This window comes from Myotis brandtii, unplaced genomic scaffold (assembly GCF_000412655.1).
Source record: "Myotis brandtii unplaced genomic scaffold, ASM41265v1 scaffold1, whole genome shotgun sequence".
Lineage (NCBI taxonomy): Eukaryota > Metazoa > Chordata > Mammalia > Chiroptera > Vespertilionidae > Myotis > Myotis brandtii.
The window spans coordinates 449,242-463,116 of record NW_005353324.1 but is presented as its reverse complement, the minus strand read 5'-3'; the positions used below and the strand labels follow the sequence as shown (position 1 = coordinate 463,116).

Genomic DNA, 13,875 nt, shown 5'->3' with positions numbered 1-13,875 from the left:
ACATTTGTATTTAATGTGTATTTGTTGTTTTCTCCAATAGATTTGAAAATATTTAACTCAGCTAGACTGTATATATTTTGTATTTTTCACTATCAACTTTTTCTTGAGAGAAAATTCAAGCTTTACAGTTTTGTTTTGTTTTAATTGACTAACTGTCCATATATTATCAGGCCTACACAGTCCTTTCAGTCATAAATGTATTTTTGTATTGGCACTGTCAACAAGGGGACCTGTATATGGTCCAGGCTCAACCATAAATTAGCAAAATGACTTTAGTAATATCACAATTTCTACAGACATTTTCCCCCATCACCTCTAAATGAAGACATCAGTTTGTGTCAGGTGCTAACAGTCTCTGATCAGTAGCATGCTATCTGAATTACAGAAAACAAATACCGTAATAGGTTATAACTATCAGGAAAATTCAAGGGAATCCAGTCATGCAATGCAAAATGATGTTTCAGTCAACAATGGACTACATGTATGATGGTGGTCCCATCTATATATATATATAAAACCCTAATATGCAAATAGACCTAATAGCGGAACAACCAAACAACCTGTCGCTATGACATGTGCTGACCACCAGGGTGCGCGCATGGATCATGGTGGGTGTCGGCCTCAGTGGGATGGTGGATCATGTGAGCAGGGGTGCCAGACCAAGGCGGGGCACTGGTTGCTGTCTTCAGGGCGAGCCTCTGGTGGTTACTGAAAATTCTTTGCTCCCGTGTGCTGCTGTCCCGCCCGGTGCTCACACTTACTGCTGGCGTCAGCCCCACTAGCACCTGCTGCAGGTGCCCGGTGCCAGCCCTGATTGCTCAGCACCATCAGTGGGTGCGAGCAGTGGCTGCTGACCCCGATCACCCCTCAGGGCTTCCCCACCTCCCCCTGCTCCTGAGGGGCGATCAGGGCCAGCAGCTGCCTCTCGCACCGGCTACTGGCATCGGCTCCAATCGTGGGAGCAGATACCCCAATGGTGGGATTGGCAGCGGTGGGAGCAGGGCTGCCGGCTGACAGGGGACCCAGGACTGCAGTGGGAGAGGCTGGGCGGGGGTGCAGATGATGGGCTGAGACCCACCCCTGTGTCCACCACAGCCTCGTGGCCCACAGTTCTTTCAAGGTGCACAAACTCATGCACTGGGCCCTTAGTAGATTATAATGGAGCTAAAACAAGGATATTGCCTAGTGCAGTCTTAGCCATCATAAGGTTGTAGCACAACGCATGACTCTTCCGTGCTGGTCTCAGTCTATTGATGGTAATACCAATAGCTAGAAACGTCCGGGGCACTCACCTGGGCCCCAGTGAGCTTCCCACAGACATCTCTCCTTTCCAAACCAATGTTATAGTTGGACTGACCCTTATTATGACTGTAAGACACCCTTAAGTGGTAACCATTAGGAAGATTTGAAGAAAAAAAGAGTTTACTACTTACAGCCTCTGGAGCATACAGGCCATCAAGAGGGCATACAGAGAGGTGGTGGAGACAGACAAGAGAGAGAGAGAGCGGAAGAGAGAGAGAGGACACAGACCTGGAGTTCTGCACTTAATGGGGTAGCAGGTGGGGGCCACAGGTTTTCCTGGCTCACTCTTCATTGGAGAGTTTAAAACATAAGAGAGAGCCCAGGCCAGATGGCTTCATTGGTTGGAGCGTCATCCTTTACACCAAAAGGTTACAGGTTCCACTCCAGCCAGGGCACATATCCAGGTTGCAGGTTCAAAACCCTGTTGGCCATCCTGCTTCCTTGACAAAATTGGACCTATCAGGGATTATTCCACCAGCCATTAAACATTCCTCCACCCTTCTCATGCATTACATTAAACAATAAAGAGAATGTTTGAGAAATTTTAGTCAATTAGATGAGAAGACATTTAACATTCACCTGGTAAGATTAAAGTCTTTATCAATGAATTCATGACTTCACAATGAGTCCTTTAGCCCTCTACTTCTCAAAAAAAAAAAGCCTTTCAACTGAAAACAGAATAAAACAAAAAAATTAAACATACCTCAAATGCAAACTCTCCTTATTTGTAACTATAAAGAATCCAACTGAAAAACAAAAACAAAAATCTTATAAGTTGATTTTAGATGTATGTAACAGTTTGTAGCAACTTCAGCATTAACATTGCAATTATTCAGGGATGTGAGCTATATAAGTTTCTGTTACAAGGTCCCCCGCTGACCCTGAGAAACTCTCATTTACAGTAGACAGCATGGAGTCACTACATAGCAAATGGACAAATAAACATCCTTCAGCAGCTGGGAGTAGATTCCATCTTATTCTGCAGGAGAGTAAATAACAAGGCAACATGAACTTAGATGCACTGCAATTCCTATACCAGCTTAATGATGAACACATAACTACAATGTTAATAACAACCATCCAGATATTACCCTGAAACACACATCTCATCAGAAAATGCTACTATAACAGAAACAGATTTCTCATACACACACATGCCCCCACACACAAACATCCAGCACTTTTCCCACAAACAGTTTTGTTTGTAAGCATTTTACTTGCCATAAATTACTGCCATGAAAATGTAGTTATAGATTTTCTACATCTAACTTATTTGAAATTTAAGGTTTCAGTAACCTTAAGAAAAAAAAAAAAAAAAAAACACCGAAGAAACCCAATGCCATTAGAAATTAGTAGAGGAAATTGAAAGGGTCTTCCATGGTTGGAGAGATTCTCGATTTTAGTTCTATCCAGATGCCAGCTAAAGAGTATGACTTTGGTCTAGTTATTTAAAAACTCAGGATGTAATTTTTGTTGTGTGTATTTTTTTAACATCTGCATATAGTCTTATAAAATTTACTATATTTTCTAAAGGTAATGGCAAAAATGAATAGGTATTTTAAAAAATGAATAGGTATTAATAGGTTAAAACATGCACTCCTGGAAACTTCCATGAGCTAACTAAAACATATTTCTAGGGGAACAGGAATTGCATTTCAAATTTAACAGAAAGGCTTTATTTCAGTAGGTGGTATTTCCCAATTAGAGGGCAGGCAAAACGGACTGCCCACTCTGGTAGGCATGTAACTCACTTCAGCACATGGAATGAGAAAGGGGCCACATACTAAACCTGACAAGCTCAGGGAAGGCCTACAAGGAGACCTTACAAACTCAGAGACCTAAATAGGATGGTCAGAAAGTAAAACTTTCTAACTAAAAGGGAGTCCTGGAAGGTAGTCATGTCCTAGGATGGTGTCTTCCTTGACAAAGATCAATCTTTCCCTTAACTGAACCTGTTGTCTTTTTGTAGCTATGATAACACATCTTTGGATTGTTAGGTAATCCTCTTTTTCAGACCCCTCAGGGCAAAATCTCACCAGAACAGGAAGCCACAGAACCCTCCATTGTTCTCCCACATAGCATCTCCATGTGCTGTCAATGTTCATTGTTAACTATCCCATACCCACCAATGTAACAGAAGTTTGTGTCTGTTTTACTTTTTATCAAATCTCAGAGATTTCCTCCCTTTGCTTCCTTCCACCTCCCTAATCTATCACCAATGGATTTCACGCAACCCCCTTACGTCTTCCCCTTTGGCTCTGATGTATACAATAAATGATAAACCTGCCATTTTCTGGAGCATTTTCTCAATCCATTGAGATTTTGCTTTCCCTGCAATTGTTATTATTTTGGCTCAAATAAACTCATAAAAATTCTCTACAGGTTTGGATGTTTCTTACATCAACAAGCAATAGGACATGAGAGCTTGTTTCTGAGGACAAATGGGCTGGGGAGATGTAAGCTCTGTACCTCAACACAGAAGTTAGGGTCCCACAGGCACCCTGTTCCATCCATTCAGACATGAAGCTCGAGGGTTCAGCCAAAGTACAGCTGGCAGAGAGGGGTCTGGAAGGGCAGCCTTGCATCCGCCTGGGATAGGCTACATGATCACACATCAGAATTGCTGTGTGATCATAATGAAAACAACAAACACCGATTTAACCCTTACTTTATGCCAGTCACTCCTCTATTTTTTTTTTGTTTTTGTTCAAATATATGCTCTAAGAACTGTTACTAATTTCATTTTACAGATGAGAAAACAGAAAAATAGATGAAAAAATAAATTTCTCAAGATTGTACAATGATTACATGGTAAAGTCAATATTAGAACCCATGAGTAAAATTCCAAAGCCTATGCCCTTAGCCTCTAGGCTAGTCCAATGCAAGCTATTCTGTGTTAGTTGCTCTTGAGAGGGTGGGAGAACATAAGCAGAAGCTGTAAGCACCATCAGTATTGGAGGTAGATTCAGTCCTCATCAGGTTTGATTTTTACACTAACTAAAGTTGTATGGACAATAGCTAATCTGCAGAGCTAAGTTAGAAAATGAACTCACTCTGAGTTAATAAAAGTATGGAGCTAGTCTGGCCAGTGTTGCTCAGTGGTTGAACATCAACCTATGAACCAGGAGGTCAGGGTTCGATTCCTGGTCAGAGCATGTGCCCAGGGTTGTGGGCTTGATCCCCAATTGTGGGAGGGGGCGTGCAAGAGGCAATTGATCAAAGATTCTCTCTCATCATTGATGCCTCTACCTCTTGTTCCCACTCTGAAATCAATTAAAATATATTAAAAATATATTTTAAAAATATGGAGCTATATAACCTCTCTGACACTTTGTGTGGGCTGAGATCCTCTTCAAGGGGACTAGGAGAATATCGACTGCTTCCAAGAAGGAGTGATTGAATTTTAGGTCAAATGGAGGATGGTATTGATATCGTTGTGATTAGCTAGTTATTAATAATAGGAAAGAAGCAAAGGGGGAAGTCACACATTATAGGCATACTAGAGACCCGGTGCATGAAATTCACCGAGGGACCCCACCGGTGCATGATCAGGGCCAGGGAGGGACAAGGGAGGTTGGCCAGCCAGGGAGGGACCACAGGAGGGCTCCAGGGTATGTCTGGCCCATCTCGCTCAGTCCTGATCGGCTGGACTCCAGCAGCAAGCTAACTTACTGGTCAGAGCATCTGCCCCCTGGTGGTCAGTGCATGTCATAGCAAGCAGTTGAGCAGCCTTAGCATATCATTAGCATATTACACTTTGTTGAGCGAACGACTGGACAACCCGACACTTAGCATATTAGGCTTTTATTATATAGGATATCATTAGCATATTATACTTTGATTGGTTGAACAGATGACCAGACAACCCGACACTTAGCATATTAGGCTTTTATTATATAGGATTGTTTGGGTAGTGTCACCAGGAAGCTGCAGTTTCACACTCCCCAGGGAACAGGATCTACTCCCTGCAAAATACTGGAGGAAGGGATTGAACAAAGGAAAGATAGATGCAGTAAAGTTGGGGTGACATAGGGAAAGTACTTGCCTAATCAATCACACCAAGAACAGAGATCATTGGCCAAAATGATCTGGCCAATGCAAGCATGAAAAAATTTGGGAATATATAATCTTCTAAACAAAGGAATTCTCTCTCTCTTGTGCTTGACTCTTGGCTTGTGGAGTTATTTTGCTCCTACTTCCTTGCATTCAATCCATTGCCCACAGTCATGTGGGCTCCACACCCAATGAACTAACGGACTGCAGCAGGAAGCACAGCTAAGCTAGCCTGATGCTGTATTGGACCTGGCTCCAACAATGGAAAGAAAACTATGGGCACTGGCTCTTACTTTAGCTCTACTAAAGCCTCAGCTACACTTCTTCTATGGGAAATGGGAACTTTTGAAACTCAGGCATTTAATTCCACAGAAATAAATCTTTGTACATACTTCATCCTTCTAAGGGGGCCTTCATAATTTCTTATTTCAGCCATACCCCAAGAACCTCATCCCCTTGAGCAACCAGGTAGATGAGCCCCACTCCTATCCTGTAACACTATCACTCATATACAAAATGAACTGACGGGTGGAGCTCACATTGATGGAAGGCTAGTGGGCTGCAGATTACTAGACTTTTCATCATATACTTTTTTTTTTAACCAAGCAATCTACTGAATAGAAAGTTAGAACACTTAGAAGAAATTTCTTTTTTGTTCTCAAAGTCTATAATTCTCTCTCCAGCCACATATTTTACAAATGCAATTCACTTACTACACAATGAACTAGGAAAGGCAAGAATATATATTCTGTGAAGAGCCATATACTAAATGTCTACTTTTGCTTTGCCTGGTATTAACCTGAGAGCACAAATAAATATGACATAGATCCAATTTCAAGGTATTTTCTATCTTTCTAAAAGAAGTAATGCATATATTTTAAAAGACAGATTAAAATAATACTTAAAAACTTACAATAGTTAAAGTAATTAAATGAGGATACAATTAGGCTGGGGTGGCTCTAGTGCCACAGTAGCCTACGTAAGCAAACTGAAACCTAAGCCAGAATCTATACTGTGGAATCCAAGAAAATGAAACTTGGGAACTATCCATCACAAACAGCCAACCAGGATTTCCCAAATAAGACAACCTTAAGCGATAGCCAACCAAATCATTTTCTTAAGCTGCTTTCATACCTTCTCTATAAAAACCTCTCCCCTAGCTCCTGCTTTATTGATGGTCAATTTGAATTAATTGAAATAGAAATAACCTCTCGAGATTAATTTTTTAAATGTTTTAAAATATGTTTTTATTCATTTCAGAGAGATGAAGGGACTGGGAGAGATAGAAATATCAATGATGAGAGAGAATCATCAATTGGCTGCCTCCTTGCATGCCCCCTACTGGGGATCCACCCTGAAATCCCAGCATATGCCTTGACCTGGAATCTAACTGTGACTTCCTGGTTCATGGGTTGATGTCACACCTGCCTGGTAGCTCTTGAAAATTATACGGTGCCTCACTTTGTAGTTTAACACAATGCATGACAAAGGCCAGTGATAAAACTAAGTATTCAAAGTGTAGAATGTGAATATGGTGAATTACTTCGGTGGCCCATGAAGCTTTTGACAGATTACAAATTTGCAAGTTTGGAAGCCATTTGTCTCTCAACAGAAGTGTCAGCAAAAATTCTTGTAATTCAAGTTTTCTTAGGCTGCATAGCAATTCTTTACTTATACTGTCCTCTCAGGTCAAATTGTCTGTGAGTTAATCACATTATTAGAATATATCTGAGCTTTAATTTGTTAAATTCTTATTCACTATTAACTTTTAATTGGAGTCATAGAAAGGTTTATGCTTCACAATGGATTTTCATATCAATATAGACACATAATTATGACTAGATATCATATGATGCATGTAGCAATGAATATTGTTATGTGGGGGCTAAAAATATTAATACTTTTCTTCCTTCCTTCTAAGTGCTTCTGGATGGACTAATCACCAAATTAACAAAGACTGACTAACAGGAGAAAATCAAGTTTGAATGCATGTGCATGGGGAACTCACACAGGCATGGACATTCCTTTGCAGTTCCAATGAGGCAAGATCAGGTATGTAAAACATGTTTGGACAAATGAGAGAAGGGTGATGGGTATTAATTTCACAAGTGAGAATGGGCGATTTACTGGTAGTTGAGGAATACCAGAGTATACATGGCAGGCAAATTCTTTTTTTTTTTTTAACAATCTATTTTTATTTATTTCAGAGAGGGAGGGAGAGGGAGATATTTTAAAAAATTTATCAGCTTCAAGACCAAAATAATTCATTTATCCATATAATTTGAGATCATCCGAAGTTGAAAATTAGGAAAATGTAACATTTGAAGGTACTATTGGTCAACAGGCTCTTTTACTCTGAAGGTATTAGGCCCTGAAAGCCCATTTTCTCTGATTTTCAAAATGGGAGGTTGGAGTAATAGCATTTTCAGATTGAGGTATTTGTGACATATCAATGATGGCATTTTCCAATTATTGATCCTCTTAAAACAAAGGCTAATTGAGGAAAAATGTATCTTCAATAAGAGAGACATTATTTGACTATCTCAAAACATAAAAATATTATTTAAAAATGGTTGGACACTAAATTAGTTGTTCAAACAGTCCAATTACTCATTAAAAAAACTCAAAACACAGAATTATGACAAAGAAATTAGAAACACAATTTCATTAATATAACATTTAATTAACATTACCCTTAAATAATGTAAAAATGATATTAAAGAAGATGTGCATTTACAAGCCCCAGCTCCAATTCTTTCCTTAGACAGTAGGAACTATCATTTATATTAAAGATCAGCCTAGAGTTAGTTAATTGTGGCTTGAGTGTCATAAAAATAATTCAAACTTGGCAATTCTTAATAAATTTAAACTCCATAATTTGTGTCAGCCTCAGAACAATTCAGCAGACTAAGAAGTCACTTGTCCTTATTCTTAATGTTATTCAGAAGAAAACGTATGATATATGCTATATTCTATTACTACATTTACATGTGCTCCTTTATAGCCACGAGTAGAAAATTAAACTTCTGGCATTCCTGCAAGCCAAGATGTGTCAATTCTTAAATCAAGACAAGATTTATTAATCATTTCTGTACCGTATCACAGATCCTCTTACAAGCTTCACACTGTTCCCCCATGGTGAGACCTTAATTTCTATAACTAGAACTGCTTGGAAAACAATGTAATATTATAAGTACATGGAGCATTTCAAGGGATTTCACAGAGAAAATATCCTTCTTCATACTGGCAGTGAGCTTCTGTCTAAAAGGAACTGACAAATGTCTTACTGCACTATTCATTCCCTATGTGAAGTTAACCCTAAGGCTGACTTTAGAGACATATTCAAATAGAGTCAGGCTCGATTTCTATAGGAAAACATTGCTTGCGAAACTCTTTTATTCTCAGGAGCTTTTAAGTTCTTGAAAGCTTTAGTCTAGGCTTGTATGTAAAAGTTAAATGCCAGTTTAGCTTCAGAGAGAAAAGTCCTAATTCCACTCAAGCTCTGTGACTGTCTGTGGACCCCAAACCCCTGTGGCAGCCTCTTGGTTATCCTACACATGAGAGCCTACTTCAGTGATCTCCTCTGTGGTGACATTGGTCAACATGAGCTGCTGCAGATTCTTCTTTAAAGAGAGGATTACAGAGTTTTTTCTTTAGCTATGTCATTTCCATGGTCTGGGGTTATATATAGTTTTTCATTGGATAGATGAATTTCTAAAAATTCATGTATGCAAATTTCCTATCATAAGCAACATTAAATCTCAAATGAACATAAAAGTCAAAGTGACATTTAAAAATAGAGAAATGTTGATTCAAAGTAGAAAGTTGATCAGGTTGTTGGAAAAATCTAATTTATTAGTCATTGAGGTGAAAGGAAAATTAACTTATGGCTCAATTGGCTACATAAAATTAAAAGAAATTTCTCTGTTTAAAAAATGGAAAGCAGAGCTAGCAAATATTTAAAGCAATTTTGAGAGACCACTTATAAATATGTTTCATAAAAAAAATCTTGTAAAATTGTTAGTAACATATCAATATTCAAGTAGATATGCCAGTGACGAATGTGAAAATACAATTTGTATTTGGTAAATGCAATCAGAAATTCTGAAAATGGGAATGTATCTTTTGTGATAAAATAAGTGCAAATAAAACAAAAGAGACAGTGCATTTAAGAAGCACTAAAAACATAATAAATGTTTAATATGTATGTAGAATAATCATTTCCTGTGGGATATATAAATTAGCATAATTTATAAATCAATGTTACAAAGTCTATCAATAACCATATATATGTATGTAAATACATTTATATACTTTGACTTAGTACTTTTTCTTGTCAAAACTGATGTAAGGGTAACAAACTCCAAAAAAGAGAAGATGCTCAGTATAGCCTCACCTATTTTTAAATTGGAGCTAATCATCTATTATTTTATCTGTTCTTTAATCAATTTTATAATACATTATATAATCTCTAAGTAGTATTTATTGATACTCTGTGGTAATAAAGGGAACATAATTTTAGGTAAGTAAAGAACAAATCAAATGTATATCCATTATGTGATATTAACTATATGAAATTATATCTTTTCAAGATGCAAGAAAAAATAATTCACCACATAAGAGTGATAAGGATAATGTCTTTCTTGTCTCAATTAAAAAAATTTTAATTACATATAAACATTTCACTATAAAAAAGGCACACATACATCTCTCTCCTATTTCTCAGAAGAATAGCAGCTAGGCTTTTGCTACTTCCTTTATCAGGGTTTGGTAAACTCTGGACCTTGTACCAAATCTAGCCAACCACTTGTAATATATATATTAATTTCAGAGAAGAAAGGAGAGAGAGACAGAAACATCAATGATGAAAGAGAATCATTGACCAGCTGCCTCCTGCATGCCCCCTATGGGGATCAAGCCTGCAACCTGGGCATGTGCAGGGAATTGACCTGTGACCTCATAGTTCATAGGTCGACTCTCAACCACTGAACCACGCCTGCTGGGCCAACCACTTGCATTTTTGTATCACTGAGGGCTAAGAAAGGTTTTCAAATTTTTGAATGATAATTTCCCTCACTGTTATTTTTGGGTAATTCTAAAAACCAAATTGCTTATAGTAGTTATTTTGGAGTATTAGCTTAGTTGCCACTTTTGGGTGAAATAACAAAGCAAGAAATAAAAATTCAATGACAGGATCAGTCAACATGTTAAATATTTTCATTTATGTATTATAGTTTCCTGGTACAATACAAAGATACTTAAATTGTTCCCCTGCTTGAAAAACCCATATCGTCCTATAACTTCTTTACTTTTTTGATCATATAATTAGAAATATGAAATGCTGGCATGTTCTCTTTCCTCTACACTATTAAACTATTTAATTGCAAAGGCAACGTCCTGCACATTTTAAGCCAATATCATTGGGGTGGTCTTGACTTGGCAACAGCTGCTCTAGGGGTGAAAAAGAAAACACTGAGAGGGCTCCCCAGTCAAGGGAGAACAGCCGGGGCTCTGTGATGGTTCACTGCCTTGAAATGAACCTATCCACGTTCTACACCAGGATAGGCTAAATATCAGAAACATACAATGGAGTGGATCCACCCAAACACAAACATCAAGGCGAGGGCGCTGAGTCAGGCAGGCCATTTTGCAGAGAACATTTTAGTTTCTTTTAAGATTTCCGTTATTCTATTCAATGCTACATTGAAAATGAACTTAAAACAAATTGGTTGTCTACTGCCATTATTATTAATCGTGATAGGTGAACTCGAACAAGTGTGCAATTCAAATATGCCATTTTGTATAGAAATTGTCTTCTTCTTTTCTGAAATTTAAGTAGTATACACAGTAAAAATATTTCAGGAGTACTATAATTATTAAAAACAAAGCAAAACAAAACAGAGTTTTCTTGTACTTTGACCCCTATTCCCTCTCTCTAAAGATAAATACTACTTAGATTTTAACTTTTTCTTTCTGTTCATTTATTAAAAAAACACTATATAATTGGATCTGCATATATGCATATTATCTCCACATATAAACAAAAATATATTTTACCCTTACCAATTTCATCCTCTTGCTCTTATAAGTTGAACATATTTTAAAACTGTTTATGATAACTTCAAAAATTATAATTGACCCTTGAAAATACATAGGTTGGGAGCACTTAACACCCACAGAAATAAAAATCCATGTGTAACTTTTTGACTCCCCCAAAAGTTAACAAATGTTGGCCAGAAGTATTACCAATATATAAACAGTCCATTAACACATATTTTGTATGTTAGATGTATTATATACTATATTCTTAGAATAATTTAAGCTGGAGAAAATAAAATGTTATTAAGAAAATCATAAGGAAGACAAAATACATTTACACTATTTATTGGCAAAGCTCCACATATAAGTGAACCCAAATAGTTTAAACCTGCATTATTTATGGGTCAATGGTTCACCAGAGGTTTTAGGAATCTATACTATAAAATAAGTCATATTTCCCTAGACCTAGCTGCCAGTATTGGTGGTCCCTGTGATTTCTTAATTGATCACAGGTTTTGAACAACCAAATGGCATTAACTAATAATTACTGTGATTCTGAATAATCAAACACTTAGATTAAATGTCATTTCAAAACTTATCAGCATGAGATTATTTGTTCTCTCAAGATACATCCTTTGCCAGTGTGATGAGCCAGTCACTGAGTTCAAACTCATTCTAGGAAGGCAAAGTCACTTAGGCATGTGCAAGCAGCTATGGAGAACTGGTCTGCCCCTCTGTATGGATGGAGGTCTTTGGTGGTGCAACATTTGGAGTTGATAAAGGCTCTGCTGTTGGCATGAGTTGGTCCTTCTCCATATTGTTCAAATCCAGGTGAAATTAGAATGGAATCACTTATACTGGTTGTATTTTCCTTTATCTACTTAGAGATGCACAGAATAACTATTCACAGAATGAAGAAGCAATCTGACACAGCTAACAGAGACTATTCATACAGGCTTGTTTGGGGGGAAATAAAGCAAAAGCACAAACATCGGGGTATAGGCTCCTGAGCTATGTAATCTGTTGTTAGTACAAACGTCACATTTCTTGGGAAATCAAAAATCAGATTTGCTTTGATATAAATTATTCCTAGGAACATTATTTTCTGTATATTTGCTTAAAATGTATTTAAATTTGGAGAGGCTAGAGAACATAATTACTTCAATAGTCTACATTGGCATTTATTTCTTTAGCTTTGGATTGGAGATTTGAAAAAGTGCTTAGAATGGTACATTTTGTAAAGCCAAATACTTATATATAAAAATTTTAAGGTATAAAATGCCAATCTGATTTCACTATAAGCAAAGTAAAAGGGAAATGACAAGTTGCCACACTATTGGCAAAACATATGAATGTGAAAGGGTTTTAATTTCCTTAAGAAGATATATCAGGGTCATAATTAAACCTTAAGAATAATAAAAGTGAAGATATAAAAGGCAACACACACATACACACAGAGAGACACTCAGATGACAAATACAAAAAAGAGTTCACTCTGATAAATAGTAAAATAAATGAAAATTAAATAAAAATGAGTAACCCTCTACTATGTCCACCACGGGCCCAATCCATTGACAATTCTTTCAAGATAAAGTGAGACTGTGTCCCCTGTGACCTCCCTAGTCTAAGGCACTGTCATCACTCACTTGAACTATTGCAGGAAACCTCCACAATTCTATTCTTGCTTTCCTCAGATCTATCCTACACTAAATAGCCAAGAGGATATTTTTAAAATATAAATAAACCACGTCATTCCTGTGTTGAATGCTCTTCTCAGGGCTGCTGCTTCTAGAAAGGCCACACCGCCCTCCAGTAGCTCTCCACCCCCTTCCCCGCCCTCCTGTAGCTTCCCCTGCACCCCCATAGCTTGTTGCCCTGCCCTCTCTTGTAGCTCTCTGCTGCCCGCTTGTAGCCAGTAGGTTGCTGCTGCCCTCCTATAGCTCTCCGCCCGCTGCCCCGCCCTCCTTTAGCTCCCTCTGCCCCCCCCTCCCCCATAGCTTGCTGTTCTGCCCCCTCCTATAGCTCTCTGCAGCCCCTTTGTACCTCGCTGGCCCACCCTCCTGCTGATCCTTAATCTGGTCATGAGGCGCTAGGTCATTACTCCTCAGGGTGTAATGGCTAATTAGCATATTCCTTTCTTATTATATAGGATTCTTTTCAGATGCATGAGGGCACCTAGCCAATATGCTCACAGGTTTCTACTTAGGTGTTTAGAGGTGTGCAGTGAGTTGGGACACTTGCCTGCTTCTCCAAAGAGCATAATTTAACTTATTGGATACTTGTAGTAAGGGGGGAGAGGGGTATTATGTTACTGAGAATGTAGACCAAAACAAAGCAGGTTGGAAATAGTATTTTTGTCTGTGCCACCACAGTGAATGTGCATTCAGAAACAGCTAGTACGAGTAAAATTTGCTTCCTTCAAAATCCAGCACAAGCATCCCACCCCTTCTTCTCCCCTCATTTATAACTTGTCTGCTACGC

At 38.1% G+C, this 13,875-nt stretch overlaps 1 long non-coding RNA gene across 1 annotated transcript; it reads right to left on the bottom strand.

Annotated features, from left to right (window-relative positions):
- Positions 1 to 3,185: 3,185 nt before the first annotated feature.
- LOC106724945 lies at positions 3,186 to 11,637 on the bottom strand. The gene is made up of 3 exons (XR_001360771.1): positions 11,625 to 11,637; positions 10,062 to 10,065; positions 3,186 to 3,271 (listed from the first exon to the last, which is right to left on the bottom strand). It is a non-coding gene; the product is annotated as an uncharacterized LOC106724945 (long non-coding RNA).
- Positions 11,638 to 13,875: the final 2,238 nt, after the last annotated feature.